This window comes from Mesoplodon mirus (assembly GCF_964341445.2).
Source record: "Mesoplodon mirus genome assembly, chromosome: 4".
In the NCBI taxonomy this organism is placed as follows: domain Eukaryota; kingdom Metazoa; phylum Chordata; class Mammalia; order Artiodactyla; family Ziphiidae; genus Mesoplodon; species Mesoplodon mirus.
Genome location: NC_138979.1, coordinates 69,510,015 through 69,533,212, shown reverse-complemented (window position 1 = coordinate 69,533,212; position 23,198 = coordinate 69,510,015).

Genomic DNA, 23,198 nt, shown 5'->3' with positions numbered 1-23,198 from the left:
TCATTGAAAGAGGAAATTGGTGGTTTCCTGTACACCCAGCCCTTCAGGCAAGCCTAGGGGTCTGGGCCCAGAGGGGCAGTTACTCAGAACAGCAGCATGGTATTGGCTTCCTAAGACCAAAGCCATCTGTCCTGCACTCCATGTTCACTCCTCATTGATGAGTCGCTTCCACACGTGGGTGCAAGTTGGTCAGCTATTCAGGAGTCTTCTGTCATTCATAGCTTCATTGAAAGTGGAAATTGGTGGTTTCCTATACAGCGAATCCTTCGTGAGAGGCTATGGATCTGTGTCCAGAGGTACAGATCCTGAGAACAGCAGCAGTGTATGGGTCTCTTAAGACCAAGGGCATATCTCCTACACTCCATGTTCATGCTTCTTTCATGAAATGCCACCATAGGTGGGTTCAAGAAGGTCAGGTAAACTGGAGTCTTGTGTGCCTCATGGCTTCATTCAAAGAGGAAATTGGTGGTTTCCTATACACACAGCCCTTTGGGCAAAGTTATGGATCTGTGTCCAGAGGGGAAGCTCCAGAGAACAGAAGCAGTGTCTGGGCCTCCTAAGACCAAAGGCATCTCCTGCACTCCATTTTCACGCCTCATTGATGAGTCGTTTCCACAGGTGGGTGCAAGAGGAACAGCTATTCTGGAGACTGCTGTATTCCACAACCCAATTGAAAGATGAATTGGGTGGTTTCCTATAGAGCCAGCCCTTTGGGCAAGGCTATGTGTCTGGGTCCAGAGGGTCAGCTCCTGAGAACAGCAGCAGCGGCTGGGCGTCCTAAGACCAAGGGCATCTCTCCTGAACTCCATGTTCACGCCTCCTTCATGAAGCACTTTCATAGGTGGGGGCAATGGGTCAGTTAAACTTGAGATTTTGCGGCTCATGGCTTCTTTCAAAGAGGAAGTTGGTGGTGTCCTATACAGCTAGCCCTTCGGGCAAGGCTATGGGTCTAGGTCCAGAGGGTCAGCTCCTGAGAACAGTAGCAGGAGCTGGGCCTCCTAAGACTAAGTGCATCTCTCTTGCACTCCATGTTCTCACCTCATTGCTGAGTCGCTTCCACAGGTGGGTGCAAGTGGGTCATCAATTCTGGAGTCTGCTATGTTTCATAACTTCATTGAAAGAAGAAATTGGTGGTTTCCTATACAGCCAGCCCTTCGGGCAAGACTATGGGTCTGGGTTCAGTGGGTCAGCTCCTGCAAACAGCAGCAGGTGATGTGCCTCATAAGACCAAGGGCTTCTCTCCTGCACTCCATGTTGATGCCTCTTTCATGAAATGCCTCCATACGTAGGTTCAAGAGGGTCAGATAAACTGGAGTCTTGTGTGGCTCATGGCTTCATTGAAGGAGGAAATTACTGGTTTCCTATACACCCAGGCCTTAGGGAAAGGATACGGTTCTGGGACCAGTGGGGCAGCTACTGAGAACATCAGCATGGTCTGGGCCTGCTAAGAACAAGGGCATCTGTCCTGCACTCCATGTTCACGCCTCATTGATGAGTCACATTCACAGGTGGGTGCAAGAGGCACAACTATTCTGGAGTCTGCTCTATTTTATAACTCCATTGAAAGAGGAATTTGGTGGTTTCCTGTAGAGCCAGCCCTTCGGGCAAGGCTATGGGTCCGGGTCCTGATGGACAGCTCCTGAGAACAGCAGCAGGGGCTGGGCCTCCTAAGACCAAGGGCATCTCCCCTTCACTCCAGGTACACGCCTCCTTCATGAAGCACCTTCATAGTTGGGGGAAATGGATCAGTTAAACTGGGGTTTTTTGTGGTTCATGGCTTCTTTCAAAGAGGAAATTGGTGGTTTCATATAAACCTAGCCCTTCTGTCAAGGCTATGTGTCTGGGTCCAGAGGGGTAGCTCCTGAGAACTGCAGCTGTGTCTGGGCCTCATAAGACTAAGGGCATCTCCTGCACTCCATTTTAATGCCTCATTGATGAGTCGCTTCCACAAGTGGGTGCAAGAAGGTCAGCTATTCTTGTGTCTGCTCTATTTCATAACTCCATTGAAAGAGGAAATTGGTGATTTCCTATAGAGGCTGCCTTTTGGGCAAGGCTATGGTTCTGGGTCCAGAGGGGCAGCTCCTGAGAACAGCAGCAGGGGATGGGCCTCCTAAGACCAAGGGCATCTCTCCAGCACTCCATGTTCATGCTTCCTTCAACAAAAGCCTTCATAGGTGAGTTCAAGAGGTTCAGAAAATGTGGAGCCTTGTGTGGCTCATGGCTTCATTGGAAGAGGAAATTTGTGGATTGCTATAGTCTCAGACTTTTGGGCAATGCTAGGGTTCTGGACCCAGAGGGTCAGCTCCTGAGAACATTAGCATGGTCTGGGCCTCCTAAGACCAAGAGCATCTCTCCTGCACTCCATTTTCTCGCCTCCTTCATGAAGCGCCTTCATAGGTGGGTGCAAGAGGGTCAGCTAAACTGGAGTGTTCACTGGCTCATGGCTTCATAGAAAGAGGAAATTGGTGGTTTCCTATACACCCAGATCTTCAGGCAAGGCTACGGGTCTTGGCCCAGAGGGGCAGTTACTGAGAACTGCAGCATGGTATTGGCCTCCTAAGACCAAAGCCATCTGTCTTGCACTACATGTTCACGCCTCATTGATGAGTCGCTTTCACAGGTGGGTGCAAGTTGGACAGCTATTTTGGAGTCTTCTGTCATTCGTAGCTTCATTAAACATGGAAATTGGTGGTTTCCTATACAGCCAGTCCTTCGGGCAAGGTTATGGGTCTGGGTCTACAGGGGCAGCTCCTGAGTACAGCAGCAGGGTATGGGTCACTTAAGGCCAAGGGCATATCTCCTGCACTCCATTTTCATGCTTCTTTCATGAAATGCCACCACAGGTGGGTTCAAGAGGATCAGATAAAGGGGAGTTTTCACTGGCTCATGGCTTCATTGAAAGAGGAACTTGGTGGTGTCCTATACAGCCAGCCCTTCGGGCAAGTCTATGGGTCTAGGTCCAGAGGGGCAACCCCAGAGAACACGATCAGTGTCTGGGCCTCCTAAGACAAAAGGCATCTCCTGCACTCCATTTTCACGCCTCATTGATGAGTCGTTTCCACAGGTGGGTGCAAGAGGGACAGCTCTTCTGGAGTCTGCTGTATTTCACAACACCATTGAAAGAGGAATTTGGTGGTTTCGTTTAGAGCCAGCCCTTCGGGCAGGGCTATGGGTCTGGGTCCAGAGGGTCAGCTCCTGAGAACAGCAGCACGGGCTGGGCCTCCTAAGACCAAGGGCATCTCTCCTGAACTCCATGTTCACGCATCCTTCATGAAACACTTTCATTTGTGGGGGCAATGGGTCAGTTAAACTGGAATTTTTTGTGGCTCATGGCTTCTTTCAAGGAGGAAATTGGTGGTGTCCTATACAGCCAGCCCTTCGGGCAAGGCTATGGGTCTAGGTCCAGAGGGGCAGCTCCTGAGAACAGCAGCAGGGGCTGGGCCCCCTAAGACCAAGGGCATCTCTCTTGTGCTCCGTGTTCACACATCATTGATGAGTCGCTTCCACAGGTGGGTGCAAGAGCCTTACGTATTCTGGAGTCTGCTATGTTTCATTACTTCATTGAAAGAGGAAATTGGTGGTTTCCTATACAGCCAGCACTTCGGGCAAGACTAGGGGTCTGGGTTCAGAGGGGCAGCTCCTGCAAACGGCAGCAGGGAATGGGCCTCATAAGACCAAGGGCTTCTCTCCTTCACTCCATGTTCATGCCACTTTCATGAAATGCCTCCATAGGTAGGTTCAAGAGGTTCAGATAAACTGGAGTCTTGTGTGGCTCATGGCTTCATTGAAGGAGGAAATTACTGGTTTCCTATACAACCAGGCCTTAGGGAAAGGATACAGTTCTCGTACCAGAGGGGCAGCTCCTGAGAACATCAGCATGGTCTGGGCCTCCTAGGACCAAGAGCATCTGTCCTGCACTCCATGTTCACGCCTCATTGATGAGTTACATCCACAGGTGGGTGCAAGAGGCACAGCTATTCTGGAGTGTGCTCTATTTCATAACTCCATTGAAAGAGGAAGTTGGTGGTTTCTTATACAGCCAGCCCTCGTGAAAGACAATGGGTCTGGACCCAGAGGGGCAGCTCCTGAGAACATCAGCATGGTCTGGGCCTCCTAAGACCAAGAGCATCTCTCTGGCACTCCATTTTCTCGCCACCTTCATGAAGAGCCTTCGTAGGTGGGTGCAAGAAAGTCAGCTAAACTGGACTCTTCACTGGCTCATGGCCTCATTGAAAGAGGAAATTGGTGGTTTCCTATACACCTAGCTATTTGGGCAAGACTATGGGTCTGGGCCCAGAGGGGCAGTTACTCATAACAGCAGCATGGTATGGCCTCCTAAGACCAAGGCCATCTGTCCTGCACTCCATGTTCACGCCTCATTGATGAGTCACTTCCCCAGGTGGGTGCTAGTGGGTCCGCTATTCAGGAGTCTTCTGTCATTCATAGCTTCATTGAAAGTGGAAATTGGTGGTTTCCTATACAGCCAGTCCTTCGGGCAGGGCTATGGGTCTTGGTACAGAGGGGCAGCTCCTGAGAACAGCAGCAGAGTATGGGTCTCTTAAGACCACGGGCATATCTCCTGCACTCCATATTCATGCTTCTTTCATGAAATGCCACCACAGGTGTATTGAAGAAGGTCAGATAAACTGGAGTCTTGTGTGGCTCATGGCTTCATTCAAAGAGGAAATTGGTGGTTTCCTATACACACAGCCCTTTGGCCAAGGTTATGGATCTGTGTCCAGAGGGGCAGCTCCAGAGAACAGGAGCAGTGTCTGGGCCTCCTAAGACCAAAGGCATCTCTAGCACTCCATTTTCACGCCTTGATGAGACGTTTCCACAGGTGGGTGCAAGAGGGACTGCTATTCTGGAGAATGCTGTATTTCACAACTCCATTGAAAGATGAATTGGGTGGTTTCCTATAGAGCCAGCCCTTTGGGCAAGGCTATGGGTCTGGGTCCAGAGGGTCAGCTCCTGAGAACAGCAGCCGGGCCTGGGCCTTCTAAGACCAAAGGCATCTCTCCTGGACTCCATGTACACGCCTCCTTCATGAAGCACCTTCATAGGTGGGGGCAATGGGTCAGTTTACCTGGAGTGTTTTGTGGCTCATGGCTTCTTTCAAAGAGGAAATTGGTGGTTTCCTATGAACCTAGCCCTTCTGGCGAGGCTATGGCTCTGGGTCCAGAGGGGCAGCTCCTGAGAACATCAGCATGGTCTCGGCCTCCTAAGACCAAGGGCATCTCCTGCACTCCATTTTCATGCCTCATTGTTGAGTCGCTTCCACAAGTGGGTGCGAGAGGTCAGCTATCCTGGTGTCTGTTCTATTTCATATCTCTATTGACAGAGGAAATTGGTGGTTTCCTATAGAGCCTGCCCTTTGGGCAAGGCTATGGTTCTGGGTCCAGAGGGCAGCTCCTGAGAACAGCAGCAGGGGATGGGCCTCCTACGACCAAGGGCATCGCTCTGGCACGCCATGTTCATGCCTCCTTCAACAAATGCCTTCATAGATGAGTTCAACAGGGTCAGATAAACTGGAGCCTTTTGTGGCTCATGGCTTTATTCGAAGAGGAAATTGGTGGATTGCTATACACCCAGCCTTTCGGGCAATGCTAGGGGTCTGGACCCAGAGGGGCAGCACCTGAGAACATCATCATAGTCTGGGCATCCAAGACCAAGGGCATCTCTCCTGCACTCCATTTTCTCACCTCCTTCATGAAGCGCCTTCGTAGGTAGGTGCAAGAGTTTCAGCTAAACTGGAGTCTTCACTGGCTCATGGCTTCATTGAAAGAGGAAATTGGTAGTTTCCTATACACCCAGCCCTTCGGGCAAGCCTACGGGTCTGGGCCCAGAGGGGCAGTTACTGAGAACAGCAGCATGGTATTGGCCTCCTAAGACCAAGGCCATCTGTCCTGCACTCCAGGTTCACGCCTCATTGATGAGACGCTACCACAGGTGGGTGCAAGTGGTTCAGCTATTCAAGAGTCTTCTGTCATTCTTAGCTTCATTGAAAGTGGAAAGTGGTGGTTTCCTATACAGCGATTCCTTCGTGAAAGGCTATGGATCTGGTTCCAGAGGGAAAGATCCTGAGAACAGCAGTAGGATATGGGTCTCTTAAGACCAAGGGCATATCTCCTCCACTCCATGTTCACGCCTCATTGATGAGTCGCTTTCACAGGTGGGTGCAAGTGGGACAGCTATTTTGGAGTCTTCTGTCATTCATAGCTTCATGGAAAGTGGAAATTGGTGGTTTCCTATACAACCAGTCCTTCGGGCAAGGCTATGGGTCTGGGTCCAGAGGGGCAGCTCCTGAGAACAGCAGCAGGGTATGAGTCTCTTAAGGCCAAGGGCATATCTCCTGCACTCCATGTTCATGCTTCTTTCATGAAATACCACCATGTGTGGGTTCAAGATGGTAAGATAAACTGGAGTCTTGCGTGGCTCATGGCTTCATTCAAAGAGGAAATTGGTGGTTTCCTATACATCCAGCCCTTCAGGAAAGACTATGGGTCTGGGTACAGAGGGGCAACTCCTGCGAACAGCAGCAGGTGATCGGCCTCATAAGACCAAAGGCTTGTCTCCTGCACTCCATGTTCATGCCTCTTTCATGAAATGCCTCCATAGGTAGGTTCAAGAGGGTCAGAAAAACTGGAGTCTTGTGTGGCTCATGGCTTCATTCAAAGAGGAAATTGGTGGTTTCCTATACACCCAGCCCTTCAAGCAAGCCTAGGGGTCTGGGCCCAGAGGGGCAGTTACTGAGAACAGCAGCATGGTATTGGCCTCCTAAGACAAAGGCCAACTGTTCTGCACTCCATGTTCATGCCTCATTGCTGAGTCGCTTCCACAGGTGGGTGCAAATAGGTCAGCAATTCTGGAGTCTTCTGTCATTCATAACTTCATTGAAAGTGGAAATTGGTGGTTTCCTATACAGCCAGTCCTTCGGGCAAGGCTATGGCTCTGGGTCCAGAGGGGCAGCTCCTGAGAACAGCAGCAGGGTATGGGTGTCTTATGACCAAGGGCATAACTCCTGCACTCCATGTTCATTCTTCTTTCATGAAATGCCCCCATGGGAGGGTTCAAGAGGGTCAGATAAACTGGAGTCTTGTGTTGCCCATGGCTTCATTCAAAGAGGAAATTGGTGGTATCCTATACAGCCATCCGTTCGGGCAAGGCTATGGGTCTGTGTCCAGATGGGCAGCAAGTGAGAACAGCAGGAGGTCCTGGGCCTCCTAAGACCAAGGTTATCTCCTGCACTCCATGTTCTCACCTCATTGATGAGTCGCTTCCACAGGTGGGTGCAAGTGCGTCATCTATTCTGGAGTCTGCTATGTTTCATAACTTCATTAAAAGTGGAAATTGTTGGTTTCCTATACAGCCAGCCCTTCTGCCAAGACTATGTATCTGGGTTAAGAGGGGCAGCTCCCGCAAACAGCAGCAGGTGATGTGCCTCATAAGACCAAGGGCTTCTCTCCTGCACTTCATGTTCATGCCTCTTTCGTGAAATGCCTCCATAGGTACGTTCAAGATGGTCAGATAAACTGGAGTCTTGTGTGTCTCATGGCTTCATTGAAGGAGGAAATTACTGGTTTCCTATACACCCAGGCCTTCGGGAAAGGATACGGTTCTGGGACCAGAAGGGCAGCTCCTGAGAACATCAGCATGGTCTGGGCCTCCTAAGAACAAGGGCATCTGTCCTGAACTCCATGTTCACGCCTCATTGTGGATTCACATTCACAGGTGGGTGCAAGAGGGACAGCTACTCTGGAGTCTGCTCTATTTCATAACTCCATTGAAAGAGGAATTTGGTAGTTTCCTATAGAGCCAGCCCTTCGGGCAAGGCTAGGGTCTGGGTCCAGAGGGGCAGCTCCTGAGAACAGCAGCAGGGGCTGGGCCTCCTAAGACCAAGGGCATCTCCCCTTCACTCCATGTATACGCCTCCTTCATGAAGCACCTTCATAGTTGGGGGCAATGGGTCAGTTAAACTGGAGTTTTTTGTGGCTCATGGCTTCTTTTAAAGAGGAGATTGGTGGTTTCATATAATCCTAGCCCTTCTGGCAAGGCTAAGGGTCTGTGTCCAGAGGGGTAGCTCCTGAGAACTGCAGCAGTGTCTGGGCCTCATAAAACCAAGGGCATCTCCTGCACTCCATTTTAATGCCTCATTGATGAGTCGCTTCCACAAGTGGGTGCAAGAGGGTCAGCTATTCTTGTGTCTGCTCTATTTCATAACTCCATTGAAAGAGGAAATTGGTGATTTCCTATAGAGGCTGCCTTTTGGGCAAGGCTATGGTTCTGGGTCCAGAGGGGCAGCTCCTGATAACAGCAGCAGGGAATGGGCCTCCTAAGACCAAGGATATCTCTCCAGCACTCCATGTTGATGCCTCCTTCAACAAAAGCCTTCATAGGTGAGTTCAAGAGGTTCAGAAAATGTGGAGCCTTGTGTGGCTCATGGCTTCATTGGAAGCGGAAATTGGTGGATTGCTATAGTCCCAGACTTTCGGGCAATGCTAGGGTTCTGGACCCAGAGGTTCAGCTTCTGAGAACATTAGCATGGTCTGGGCCTCCTAAGACCAAGAGCATCTCTCCTGCACTCCATTTTCTCGCCTCCTTCATGAAGCGCCTTCATAGGTGGGTGCAAGAAGGTCAGCTAAACTGGAGTGTTCACTGGCTCATGGCTTCATAGAAAGAGGAAATTGGTGGTTTCCTATACACCCAGATCTTCAGGCAAGGCTACGGGTCTTGGCCCAGAGGGGCAGTTATTGAGAACAGCAGCATGGTATTGGCCTCCTAAGACCAAAGCCATCTGTCTTGCACTACATGTTCACGCCTCATTGATGAGTCGCTTTCACAGGTGGGTGCAAGTGGGACAGCTATTTTGGAGTCTTCTGTCATTCGTAGCTTCATTAAACATGGAAATTGGTGGTTTCCTATACAGCCAGTCCTTCGGGCAAGGTTATGGGTCTGGGTCTACAGGGGCAGCTCCTGAGTACAGCAGCAGGGTATGGGTCTATTAAGGCCAAGGGCATATCTCCTGCACTCCATTTTCATGCTTCTTTCATGAAATGCCACCACAGGTGGGTTCAAGTGGATCAGATAAAGGGGAGTTTTCACTGGCTCATGGCTTCATTGAAAGAGGAATTTGGTGGTGTCCTATACAGCCAGCCCTTCGGGCAAGTCTATGGGTCTAGGTCCAGAGGGGCAACCCCAGAGAACACGATCAGTGTCTGGGCCTCCTAAGACAAAAGGCATCTCCTGCACTCCATTTTCACGCCTCATTGATGAGTCGTTTCCACAGGTGGGTGCAAGAGGGACAGCTATTCTGGAGTCTGCTGTATTTCACAACTCCATTGAAAGAGGAATTTGGTGGTTTCGTTTAGAGCCAGCCCTTCGAGCAGGGCTATGGGTCTGGGTCCAGAGGGTCAGCTCCTGAGAACAGCAGCAGGGGCTGGGCCTCCTAAGACCAAGGGCATGTCTCTTGCACTCCATGTTCACACATCATTGATGAGTCGCTTCCACAGGTGGGTGCAAGTGCCTTATCTATTCTGGAGTCTTCTATGTTTCATAACTTCTTTGAAAGAGGAAATTGGTGATTTCCTATACAGCCAGCCCTTCGGGAAAGACTATGGGTCTGGGTACAGAGGGGCAACTCCTGCGAACAGCAGCAGGTGATCGGCCTCATAAGACCAAGGGCTTGTCTCCTGCACTCCATGTTCATGCCTCTTTCATGAAATGCCTCCATAGGTAGGTTCAAGAGGGTCAGATAAACTGGAGTCTTGTGTGGCTCATGGCTTCATTGAAGGAGGAAATTACTGGTTTCCTATACACCCAGGCCTTAGGGAAAGGATAGAGTTCTGGTACCAGAGCGGCAGCTCCTGAGAACATCAGCATGGTCTGGGCCTCCTAAGTACAAGAGCATCTGTCCTGCACTCCATGTTCAAGCCTCATTGATGAGTCACATCCACAGCTGGGTGCAAGAGGGACAGCTATTCAGGAGTCTGCTCTATTTCATAACTCCATTGAAAGAGGAAATTGGTGTTTTCCTATAGAGCCTGCCGTTTTGGCAAGGATATGGTTCTGGGTCCAGATGGGCAGCTCCTGAGAACAGCAGCAGGGGATGGGCCTCCAAAGACCAAGGGCATCTCTCCAGCACTCCATGGTCACGCCTCCTTCAACAAATGCCTTCATAGTTGAGTTCAAGAGGGTCAGATTAACTGGAGCCTTGTGTGGCTCATGGCTTCATTCGAAGAGGAAATTGGTGGATTCCTATACACACAGCCCTTCAGGCAATGTTAGGGTTCTGGACCCAGAGGGGCAGCTCCTGAGAACATCAGCATGGTCTGGGCCTCCTAGGACCAAGAGCATCTCTCCTGCACTCCATTATCTCGCCTCATTCATGAAGCGCCTTCGTAGGTGGGTGCAAGAGGGTCAGCTAAACTGGACTCTTCAATGGCTCATGGCTTCATTGAAAGAGGAAATTGGTGGTTTCCTGTACACCCAGCCCTTCAGGCAAGCCTAGGGGTCTGGGCCCAGAGGGGCAGTTACTCAGAACAGCAGCATGGTATTGGCTTCCTAAGACCAAAGCCATCCGTCCTGCACTCCATGTTCACTCCTCATTGATGAGTCGCTTCCACACGTGGGTGCAAGTTGGTCAGCTATTCAGGAGTCTTCTGTCATTCATAGCTTCATTGAAAGTGGAAATTGGTGGTTTCCTATACAGCGAATCCTTCGTGAGAGGCTATGGATCTGTGTCCAGAGGTACAGATCCTGAGAACAGCAGCAGTGTATGGGTCTCTTAAGACCAAGGGCATATCTCCTACACTCCATGTTCATGCTTCTTTCATGAAATGCCACCATAGGTGGGTTCAAGAAGGTCAGGTAAACTGGAGTCTTGTGTGCCTCATGGCTTCATTCAAAGAGGAAATTGGTGGTTTCCTATACACACAGCCCTTTGGGCAAAGTTATGGATCTGTGTCCAGAGGGGAAGCTCCAGAGAACAGAAGTAGTGTCTGGGCCTCCTAAGACCAAAGGCATCTCCTGCACTCCATTTTCACGCCTCATTGATGAGTCGTTTCCACAGGTGGGTGCAAGAGGAACAGCTATTCTGGAGACTGCTGTATTCCACAACCCAATTGAAAGATGAATTGGGTGGTTTCCTATAGAGCCAGCCCTTTGGGCAAGGCTATGTGTCTGGGTCCAGAGGGTCAGCTCCTGAGAACAGCAGCAGCGGCTGGGCGTCCTAAGACCAAGGGCATCTCTCCTGAACTCCATGTTCACGCCTCCTTCATGAAGCACTTTCATAGGTGGGGGCAATGGGTCAGTTAAACTTGAGATTTTGCGGCTCATGGCTTCTTTCAAAGAGGAAGTTGGTGGTGTCCTATACAGCTAGCCCTTCGGGCAAGGCTATGGGTCTAGGTCCAGAGGGTCAGCTCCTGAGAACAGTAGCAGGAGCTGGGCCTCCTAAGACTAAGTGCATCTCTCTTGCACTCCATGTTCTCACCTCATTGCTGAGTCGCTTCCACAGGTGGGTGCAAGTGGGTCATCAATTCTGGAGTCTGCTATGTTTCATAACTTCATTGAAAGAAGAAATTGGTGGTTTCCTATACAGCCAGCCCTTCGGGCAAGACTATGGGTCTGGGTTCAGTGGGTCAGCTCCTGCAAACAGCAGCAGGTGATGTGCCTCATAAGACCAAGGGCTTCTCTCCTGCACTCCATGTTGATGCCTCTTTCATGAAATGCCTCCATACGTAGGTTCAAGAGGGTCAGATAAACTGGAGTCTTGTGTGGCTCATGGCTTCATTGAAGGAGGAAATTACTGGTTTCCTATACACCCAGGCCTTAGGGAAAGGATACGGTTCTGGGACCAGTGGGGCAGCTACTGAGAACATCAGCATGGTCTGGGCCTGCTAAGAACAAGGGCATCTGTCCTGCACTCCATGTTGATGCCTCTTTCATGAAATGCCTCCATACGTAGGTTCAAGAGGGTCAGATAAACTGGAGTCTTGTGTGGCTCATGGCTTCATTGAAGGAGGAAATTACTGGTTTCCTATACACCCAGGCCTTAGGGAAAGGATACGGTTCTGGGACCAGTGGGGCAGCTACTGAGAACATCAGCATGGTCTGGGCCTGCTAAGAACAAGGGCATCTGTCCTGCACTCCATGTTCACGCCTCATTGATGAGTCACATTCACAGGTGGGTGCAAGAGGCACAACTATTCTGGAGTCTGCTCTATTTTATAACTCCATTGAAAGAGGAATTTGGTGGTTTCCTGTAGAGCCAGCCCTTCGGGCAAGGCTATGGGTCCGGGTCCTGATGGACAGCTCCTGAGAACAGCAGCAGGGGCTGGGCCTCCTAAGACCAAGGGCATCTCCCCTTCACTCCAGGTACACGCCTCCTTCATGAAGCACCTTCATAGTTGGGGGAAATGGATCAGTTAAACTGGGGTTTTTTGTGGTTCATGGCTTCTTTCAAAGAGGAAATTGGTGGTTTCATATAAACCTAGCCCTTCTGTCAAGGCTATGTGTCTGGGTCCAGAGGGGTAGCTCCTGAGAACTGCAGCTGTGTCTGGGCCTCATAAGACTAAGGGCATCTCCTGCACTCCATTTTAATGCCTCATTGATGAGTCGCTTCCACAAGTGGGTGCAAGAGGGTCAGCTATTCTTGTGTCTGCTCTATTTCATAACTCCACTGAAAGAGGAAATTGGTGGTTTCCTATAGAGCCTTCCCTTTGGGCAAGGCTATGGTTCTGGGTCCAGAGGGGCAGCTCCTGAGAACAGCAGCAGGGGATGGGCCTTCTACGACCAAGGGCATCTCTCCAGCACTCCATGTTCATGCCTTCTTCAACAAAAGCCTTCATAGGTGAGTTCAGGAGGGTCAGATAAACTGGAGCCTTGTGTGCTTCATGGCTTCATTCGAAGAGGAAATTGGTGGATTGCTATACACGCAGCCTTTCGGGCAATGCTAGGGGTCTGGACCCAGACGGGCAGCTCCTGAGAACATCATAACAGTCTGGGCCTCCTAAGACCAAGGGCATCTCTCCTGCACTCCATTATCTCGCCTCCTTCATGAAGCGCCTTCGTAAGTGGGTGCAAGAGGGTCAGCTAAACTGGAGTCTCCACTGGCTCATGGCTACATTGAAAGAGGAAATTGGTGGTTTCCTATACACTCAGCCCTTCAGGCAAGCCTACGGGTCTGGGCCCAGAGGGGCAGTTACTGAGAACAGCAGCATGGTATTGGCCTCTTAACACCAAGGCCATCTGTCCTGCACTCCATGTTCACGCCTCATTGATGAGTTGCTTCCAAAGGTGGGTGCAAGTGGGTCAGCTCTTCAGGAGTCTTCTGTCATTCATAGCATCATTGAAAGTGGAAAGTGGTGGTTTCCTATACAGCGAGTCCTTCGTGAAAGGCTATGGATCTGGGTCCAGAGGGAAAGATCCTGAGAACAGCAGCAGGTTATGGGTCTCTTAAGACCAAGGGCTTATCTCCTCCACTCCATGTTCTTGCTTCTTTCATGAAATGCCACCATACGTGGGTTCAGGAAGGTCAGGTAAACTAGAGTCTTGTGTGGCTCACGGCTTCATTCAAAGAGGAAATTGGTGGTTTCCTATACACACAGCCTTTTGGGCAAGGTTATGGATCTGTGTCCAGAGGGGCAGCTCCAGAGAACAGGAGCAGTGTCCTGGCCTCCTAAGACCAAAGGCATCTCCTGCACTCCATTTTCACGCCTCAATGATGAGTCGTTTCCACAGGTGGGTGCAAGAGGTACAGCTATTCTGGAGACTGCTCTATTTCACAACTCCATTGAAAGATGAATTGGGTGGTTTCCTATAGAGCCAGCCCTTCGGGCAAGGCTATGGGTCTGAGTCCAGAGGGGCAGCGCCTGAGAACAGCAGCAGTGGCTGGGCGTCCTAAGACCAAGGGCATCTCTCCTGAACTCCATGTTCACGCCTCCTTCATGAAGCGCCTTCGTAGGTGGGTGCAAGGGGGTCAGCTAAACTGGACTCTTCTCTGGCTCATGGTTTCTTTGAAAGAGGAAATTGGTGGTTTCCTATACACCCAGCCATTTGGGCAGGGCTATGGGTCTGGGCCCAGAGGGGCAGTTACTGAGAACAGCAGCATGGTATTGGCCTCCTAAGACAAAGGCCAACTGTTCTGCACTCCATGTTCATGCCTCATTGATGAGTCGCTTCCACAGGTGGGTGCAAATAGGTCAGCAATTCTGGAGTCTTCTGTCTTTCATAACTTCATTGAAAGTGGAAATTGGTGGTTTCCTATACAGCCAGTCCTTCGGGCAAGGCTATGGCTCTGGGTCCAGAGGGGCAGCTCCTGAGAACAGCAGCAGGGTATGGGTGTCTTAAGACCAAGGGCATAACTCCTGCACTCCATGTTCATTCTTCTTTCATGAAATGCCCCCATGGGAGGGTTCAAGAGGGTCAGATAAACTGGAGTCTTGTGTTGCCCATGGCTTCATTCAAAGAGGAAATTGGTGGTATCCTATACAGCCATCCGTTCGGGCAAGGCTATGGGTCTGTGTCCAGATGGGCAGCAAGTGAGAACAGCAGGGGGTCCTGGGCCTCCTAAGACCAAGGTTATCTCCTGCACTCCATGTTCTCACCTCATTGATGAGTCGCTTCCACAGGTGGGTGCAAGTGCGTCATCTATTCTGGAGTCTGCTATGTTTCATAACTTCATTAAAAGTGGAAATTGTTGGTTTCCTATACAGCCAGCCCTTCTGCCAAGACTATGTATCTGGGTTAAGAGGGGCAGCTCCCGCAAACAGCAGCAGGCGATGTGCCTCATAAGACCAAGGGCTTCTCTCCTGCACTTCATGTTCATGCCTCTTTCGTGAAAAGCCTCCATAGGTACGTTCAAGATGTTCAGATAAACTGGAGTCTTGTGTGTCTCATGGCTTCATTGAAGGAGGAAATTACTGGTTTCCTATACACCCAGGCCTTCGGGAAAGGATACGGTTCTGGGACCAGAGGGGCAGCTCCTGAGAACATCAGCATGGTCTGGGCCTCCTAAGAACAAGGGCATCTGTCCTGCACTCCATGTTCACGCCTCATTGTGGATTCACATTCACAGGTGGGTGCAAGAGGGACAGCTACTCTGGAGTCTGCTCTATTTCATAACTCCATTGAAAGAGGTATTTGGTGGTTTCCTATAGAGCCAGCCCTTCGGGCAAGGCTAGGGTCTGGGTCCAGAGGGGCAGCTCCTGAGAACAGCAGCAGGGGCTGGGCCTCCTAAGACCAAGGGCATCTCCCCTTCACTCCATGTATACGCCTCCTTCATGAAGCACCTTCATAGTTGGGGGCAATGGGTCAGTTAAACTGGAGTTTTTTGTGGCTCATGGCTTCTTTTAAAGAGGAGATTGGTGGTTTCATATAATCCTAGCCCTTCTGGCAAGGCTATGTGTCTGGTCCAGAGGGGTAGCTCCTGAGAACTGCAGCAGTGTCTGGGCCTCATAAAACCAAGGGCATCTCCTGCACTCCATTTTCACGCCTCATTGATGAGTCGTTTCCACAGGTGGGTGCAAGAGGGACAGCTATTCTGGAGACTGCTGTATTTCACAACTCCATTGAAAGATGAATTGGGTGGTTTCCTATAGAGCCAGCCCTTCTGGCAAGGCTATGGATCTGGGTCCAGAGGGTCAGCTTCTGAGAACAGCAGCAGTGGCTGGGCGTCCTAAGACCAAGGGCATCTCTCCTGAACTCCATGTTCACGCTTCCTTCATGAAGCACTTTCATAGGTGGGGGCAATGGGTCAGTTAAACTGGAGTTTTTGCGGCTCATGGCTTCTTTCAAAGAGGAAGTTGGTGGTGTCCTATACAGCTAGCCCTTCGGGCAAGGCTATGGTTCTGGGTCCAGAGGGGCAGCTCCTGAGAACAGTAGCAGGAGCTGGGCCTCCTAAGACTAAGTGCATCTCTCTTGCACTCCATGTTCATGCCTCCTTCAACAAAAGCCTTCATAGGTGAGTTCAAGAGGTTCAGAAAATGTGGAGCCTTGTGTGGCTCATGGCTTCATTGGAAGAGGAAATTGGTGGATTGCTATAGACCCAGACTTTCGGGCAATGCTAGGGTTCTGGACCCAGAGGGTCAGCTCCTGAGAACATTAGCATGGTCTGGGCCTCCTAAGACCAAGAGCATCTCTCCTGCACTCCATTTTCTTGCCTCCTTCATGAAGCGCCTTCATAGGTGGGTGCAAGAGGGTCAGCTAAACTGGAGTGTTCACTGGCTCATGGCTTCATAGAAAGAGGAAATTGGTGGTTTCCTATACACCCAGATCTTCAGGCAAGGCTACGGGTCTTGGCCCACAGGGGCAGTTACTGAGAACAGCAGCATGGTATTGGCCTCCTAAGACCAAAGCCATCTGTCTTGCACTACATGTTCACGCCTCATTGATGAGTCGCTTTCACAGGTGGGTGCAAGTGGGACAGCTATTTTGGAGTCTTCTGTCATTCGTAGCTTCATTAAACATGGAAATTGGTGGTTTCCTATACAGCCAGTCCTTCGGGCAAGGTTATGGGTCTGGGTCTACAGGGGCAGCTCCTGAGTACAGCAGCAGGGTATGGGTCTCTTAAGGCCAAGGGCATATCTCCTGCACTCCATTTTCATGCTTCTTTCATGAAATGCCACCACAGGTGGGTTCAAGAGGATCAGATAAAGGGGAGTTTTCACTGGCTCATGGCTTCATTGAAAGAGGAACTTGGTGGTGTCCTATACAGCCAGCCCTTCGGGCAAGTCTATGGGTCTAGGTCCAGAGGGGCAACCCCAGAGAACACGATCAGTGTCTGGGCCTCCTAAGACAAAAGGCATCTCCTGCACTCCATTTTCACGCCTCATTGATGAGTCGTTTCCACAGGTGGGTGCAAGAGGGACAGCTCTTCTGGAGTCTGCTGTATTTCACAACACCATTGAAAGAGGAATTTGGCGGTTTCCTATAGAGGCTGCCCTTCGGGCCAGGCTATGGGTCTGGGTCCACAGGGTCAGCTCCTGAGAACAGCAGCAGGGGCTGGGCCTCCTAAGACCAAGGCATCTCTCCTGAACTCCATGTTCACGCATCCTTCATGAAGCACTTTCATAGGTGTGTGCAATGGGTCAGTTAAACTGGAGATTTTGTGGCTCATGGCTTCTTTCAAAGAGGAAATTGGTGGTGTCCTATACAGCCAGCCCTTCGGGCAAGGCTATGGGTCTAGGTCCAGAGGGGCAGCTCCTGAGAACAGCAGCAGGGGCTGGGCCTCCTAAGACCAAGGGCATCTCTCTTGCACTCCATGTTCACACATCATTGATGAGTCGCTTCCACAGGTGGGTGCAAGTGCCTTATCTATTCTGGAGTCTGCTATGTTTCATAACTTCTTTGAAAGAGGAAATTGGTGGTTTCCTATACAGCCAGCCCTTCGGGAAAGACTATGGGTCTGGGTACAGAGGGGCAACTCCTGCGAACAGCAGCAGGTGATCGGCCTCATAAGACCAAGGGCTTGTCTCCTGCACTCCATGTTCATGCCTCTTTCATGAAATGCCTCCATAGGTAGGTTCAAGAGGGTCAGATAAACTGGAGTCTTGTGTGGCTCATGGCTTCATTGAAGGAGGAAATTACTGGTTTCCTATACACCCAGGCCTTAGGGAAAGGATACGGTTCTGGTACCAGAGGGGCAGCTCCTGAGAACATCAGCATGGTCTGGGCCTCCTAAGTACAAGAGCATCTGTCCTGCACTCCATGTTCACGCCTCATTGATGAGTCACATCCACAGGTGGGTGCAAGAGGGACAGCTATTCAGGAGTCTGCTCTATTTCATAACTCCATTGAAAGAGGAAATTGGTGTTTTCCTATAGAGCCTGCCGTTTTGGCAAGGCTATGGTTCTGGGTCCAGATGGGCAGCTCCTGAGAACAGCAGCAGGGGATGGGCCTCCAAAGACCAAGGGCATCTCTCCAGCACTCCATGGTTACGCCTCCTTCAACAAATGCCTTCATAGTTGAGTTCAAGAGGGTCAGATAAACTGGAGCCTTGTGTGGCTCATGGCTTCATTCGAAGAGGATATTGGTGGATTCCTATACACACAGCCCTTCAGGCAATGTTAGGGTTCTGGACGCAGAGGGGCAGCTCCTGAGAACATCAGCATGGTCTGGGCCTCCTAGGACCAAGAGCATCTGTCCTGCACTCCATGTTCACGCCTCATTGATGAGTTACATCCACAGGTGGGTGCAAGAGGCACAGCTATTCTGGAGTGTGCTCTATTTCATAACTCCATTGAAAGAGGAAGTTGGTGGTTTCTTATACAGCCAGCCCTCGTGAAAGACAATGGGTCTGGACCCAGAGGGGCAGCTCCTGAGAACATCAGCATGGTCTGGGCCTCCTAAGACCAAGAGCATCTCTCCGGCACTCCATTTTCTCGCCACCTTCATGAAGAGCCTTCGTAGGTGGGTGCAAGAAAGTCAGCTAAACTGGACTCTTCACTGGCTCATGGCTTCATTGAAAGAGGAAATTGGTGGTTTCCTATACACCTAGCTATTTGGGCAAGACTATGGGTCTGGGCCCAGAGGGGCAGTTACTCATAACAGCAGCATGGTATTGGCCTCCTAAGACCAAGGCCATCTGTCCTGCACTCCATGTTCACGCCTCATTGATGAGTCGCTTCCCCAGGTGGGTGCTAGTGGGTCCGCTATTCAGGAGTCTTCTGTCATTCATAGCTTCATTGAAAGTGGAAATTGGTGGTTTCCTATACAGCCAGTCCTTCGGGCAGGGCTATGGGTCTTGGTACAGAGGGGCAGCTCCTGAGAACAGCAGCAGAGTATGGGTCTCTTAAGACCACGGGCATATCTCCTGCACTCCATATTCATGCTTCTTTCATGAAATGCCACCACAGGTGTATTGAAGAAGGTCAGATAAACTGGAGTCTTGTGTGGCTCATGGCTTCATTCAAAGAGGAAATTGGTGGTTTCCTATACACACAGCCCTTTGGCCAAGGTTATGGATCTGTGTCCAGAGGGGCAGCTCCAGAGAACAGGAGCAGTGTCTGGGCCTCCTAAGACCAAAGGCATCTCTAGCACTCCATTTTAACGCCTTGATGAGACGTTTCCACAGGTGGGTGCAAGAGGGACTGCTATTCTGGAGAATGCTGTATTTCACAACTCCATTGAAAGATGAATTGGGTGGTTTCCTATATAGCCAGCCCTTTGGGCAAGGCTATGGGTCTGGGTCCAGTGGGTCAGCTCCTGAGAACAGCAGCCGGGCCTGGGCCTTCTAAGACCAAAGGCATCTCTCCTGGACTCCATGTACACGCCTCCTTCATGAAGCACCTTCATAGGTGGGGGCAATGGGTCAGTTTACCTGGAGTGTTTTGTGGCTCATGGCTTCTTTCAAAGAGGAAATTGGTGGTTTCCTATGAACCTAGCCCTTCTGGCGAGGCTATGGCTCTGGGTCCAGAGGGGCAGCTCCTGAGAACATCAGCATGGTCTCGGCCTCCTAAGACCAAGGGCATCTCCTGCACTCCATTTTCATGCCTCATTGTTGAGTCGCTTCCACAAGTGGGTGCGAGAGGTCAGCTATCCTGGTGTCTGTTCTATTTCATATCTCTATTGACAGAGGAAATTGGTGGTTTCCTATAGAGCCTGCCCTTTGGGCAAGGCTATGGTTCTGGGTCCAGAGGGCAGCTCCTGAGAACAGCAGCAGGGGATGGGCCTCCTACGACCAAGGGCATCGCTCTGGCACGCCATGTTCATGCCTCCTTCAACAAATGCCTTCATAGATGAGTTCAACAGGGTCAGATAAACTGGAGCCTTTTGTGGCTCATGGCTTTATTCGAAGAGGAAATTGGTGGATTGCTATACACCCAGCCTTTCGGGCAATGCTAGGGGTCTGGACCCAGAGGGGCAGCACCTGAGAACATCATCATAGTCTGGGCATCCAAGACCAAGGGCATCTCTCCTGCACTCCATTTTCTCACCTCCTTCATGAAGCGCCTTCGTAGGTAGGTGCAAGAGTTTCAGCTAAACTGGAGTCTTCACTGGCTCATGGCTTCATTGAAAGAGGAAATTGGTAGTTTCCTATACACCCAGCCCTTCGGGCAAGCCTACGGGTCTGGGCCCAGAGGGGCAGTTACTGAGAACAGCAGCATGGTATTGGCCTCCTAAGACCAAGGCCATCTGTCCTGCACTCCAGGTTCACGCCTCATTGATGAGACGCTTCCACAGGTGGGTGCAAGTGGTTCAGCTATTCAAGAGTCTTCTGTCATTCTTAGCTTCATTGAAAGTGGAAATTGGTGGTTTCCTATAAAGCGATTCCTTCGTGAAAGGCTATGGATCTGGTTCCAGAGGGAAAGATCCTGAGAACAGCAGTAGGATATGGGTCTCTTAAGACCAAGGGCATATCTCCTCCACTCCATGTTCACGCCTCATTGATGAGTCGCTTTCACAGGTGGGTGCAAGTGGGACAGCTATTTTGGAGTCTTCTGTCATTCATAGCTTCATGGAAAGTGGAAATTGGTGGTTTCCTATACAACCAGTCCTTCGGGCAAGGCTATGGGTCTGGGTCCAGAGGGGCAGCTCCTGAGAACAGCAGCAGGGTATGAGTCTCTTAAGGCCAAGGGCATATCTCCTGCACTCCATGTTCATGCTTCTTTCATGAAATACCACCATGTGTGGGTTCAAGATGGTAAGATAAACTGGAGTCTTGCGTGGCTCATGGCTTCATTCAAAGAGGAAATTGGTGGTTTCCTATACATCCAGCCCTTCAGGAAAGACTATGGGTCTGGGTACAGAGGGGCAACTCCTGCGAACAGCAGCAGGTGATCGGCCTCATAAGACCAAAGGCTTGTCTCCTGCACTCCATGTTCATGCCTCTTTCATGAAATGCCTCCATAGGTAGGTTCAAGAGGGTCAGAAAAACTGGAGTCTTGTGTGGCTCATGGCTTCATTCAAAGAGGAAATTGGTGGTTTCCTATACACACAGCCCTTCGTGCAAAGCTATGGGTCTGGGTCCACGGGGGCAGCTCCAGAGAACACGATCAGTGTCTGGGCCTCCTAAGACAAAAGGCATCTCGTGCACTCCATTTTCACGCCTCACTGATGAGTCGTTTCCACAGGTGGGTGCAAGAGGGACAGCTATTCTGGAGTCTGCTGTATTTCACAACTCCATTGAAAGAGGAATTTGGTGGTTTCGTTTAGAGCCAGCCCTTCGGGCAAGGCTATGGGTCTGGGTCCGGAGGGTCAGCTCCTGAGAACAGCAGCAGGGGCTGGGCCTCCTAAGACCAAGGGCATCTCCCCTTCACTCCATGTTCACGCATCCTTCATGAAGCACTTTCATAGGTGGGGGCAATGGGTCAGTTAAACTGGAGTTTTTTGTGGCTCATGGCTTCTTTCAAAGAGGAAATTGGTGGTGTCCTATACAGCCAGCCCTTCGGGCAAGGCTATGGGTCTAGGTCCAGAGGGGCAGCTCCTGAGAACAGCAGCAGGGGCTGGGCCTCCTAAGACCAAGGGCATCTCTCTTGCACTCCATGTTCACACATCATTGATGAGTCGCTTCCACAGGTGGGTGCAAGTGCCTTATCTATTCTGGAGTCTGCTATGTTTCATAACTTCTTTGAAAGAGGAAATTGGTGGTTTCCTATACAGCCAGCCCTTCGGGAAAGACTATGGGTCTGGGTACAGAGGGGCAACTCCTGCGAACAGCAGCAGGTGATCGGCCTCATAAGACCAAGGGCTTGTCTCCTGCACTCCATGTTCATGCCTCTTTCATGAAATGCCTCCATAGGTAGGTTCAAGAGGGTCAGATAAACTGGAGTCTTGTGTGGCTCATGGCTTCATTGAAGGAGGAAATTACTGGTTTCCTATACACCCAGGCCTTAGGGAAAGGATACGGTTCTGGTACCAGAGGGGCAGCTCCTGAGAACATCAGCATGGTCTGGGCCTCCTAAGTACAAGAGCATCTGTCCTGCACTCCATGTTCACGCCTCATTGATGAGTCACATCCACAGGTGGGTGCAAGAGGGACAGCTATTCAGGAGTCTGCTCTATTTCATAACTCCATTGAAAGAGGAAATTGGTGTTTTCCTATAGAGCCTGCCGTTTTGGCAAGGCTATGGTTCTGGGTCCAGATGGGCAGCTCCTGAGAACAGCAGCAGGGGATGGGCCTCCAAAGACCAAGGGCATCTCTCCAGCACTCCATGGTCACGCCTCCTTCAACAAATGCCTTCATAGTTGAGTTCAAGAGGGTCAGATAAACTGGAGCCTTGTGTGGCTCATGGCTTCATTCGAAGAGGAAATTGGTGGATTCCTATACACACAGCCCTTCAGGCAATGTTAGGGTTCTGGACCCAGAGGGGCAGCTCCTGAGAACATCAGCATGGTCTGGGCCTCCTAGGACCAAGAGCATCTCTCCTGCACTCCATTATCTCGCCTCATTCATGAAGCGCCTTCGTAGGTGGGTGCAAGAGGGTCAGCTAAACTGGACTCTTCAATGGCTCATGGCTTCATTGAAAGAGGAAATTGGTGGTTTCCTGTACACCCAGCCCTTCAGGCAAGCCTAGGGGTCTGGGCCCAGAGGGGCAGTTACTCAGAACAGCAGCATGGTATTGGCTTCCTAAGACCAAAGCCATCCGTCCTGCACTCCATGTTCACTCCTCATTGATGAGTCGCTTCCACACGTGGGTGCAAGTTGGTCAGCTATTCAGGAGTCTTCTGTCATTCATAGCTTCATTGAAAGTGGAAATTGGTGGTTTCCTATACAGCGAATCCTTCGTGAGAGGCTATGGATCTGTGTCCAGAGGTACAGATCCTGAGAACAGCAGCAGTGTATGGGTCTCTTAAGACCAAGGGCATATCTCCTACACTCCATGTTCATGCTTCTTTCATGAAATGCCACCATAGGTGGGTTCAAGAAGGTCAGGTAAACTGGAGTCTTGTGTGCCTCATGGCTTCATTCAAAGAGGAAATTGGTGGTTTCCTATACACACAGCCCTTTGGGCAAAGTTATGGATCTGTGTCCAGAGGGGAAGCTCCAGAGAACAGAAGCAGTGTCTGGGCCTCCTAAGACCAAAGGCATCTCCTGCACTCCATTTTCACGCCTCATTGATGAGTCGTTTCCACAGGTGGGTGCAAGAGGAACAGCTATTCTGGAGACTGCTGTATTCCACAACCCAATTGAAAGATGAATTGGGTGGTTTCCTATAGAGCCAGCCCTTTGGGCAAGGCTATGGGTCTGGGTCCAGAGGGTC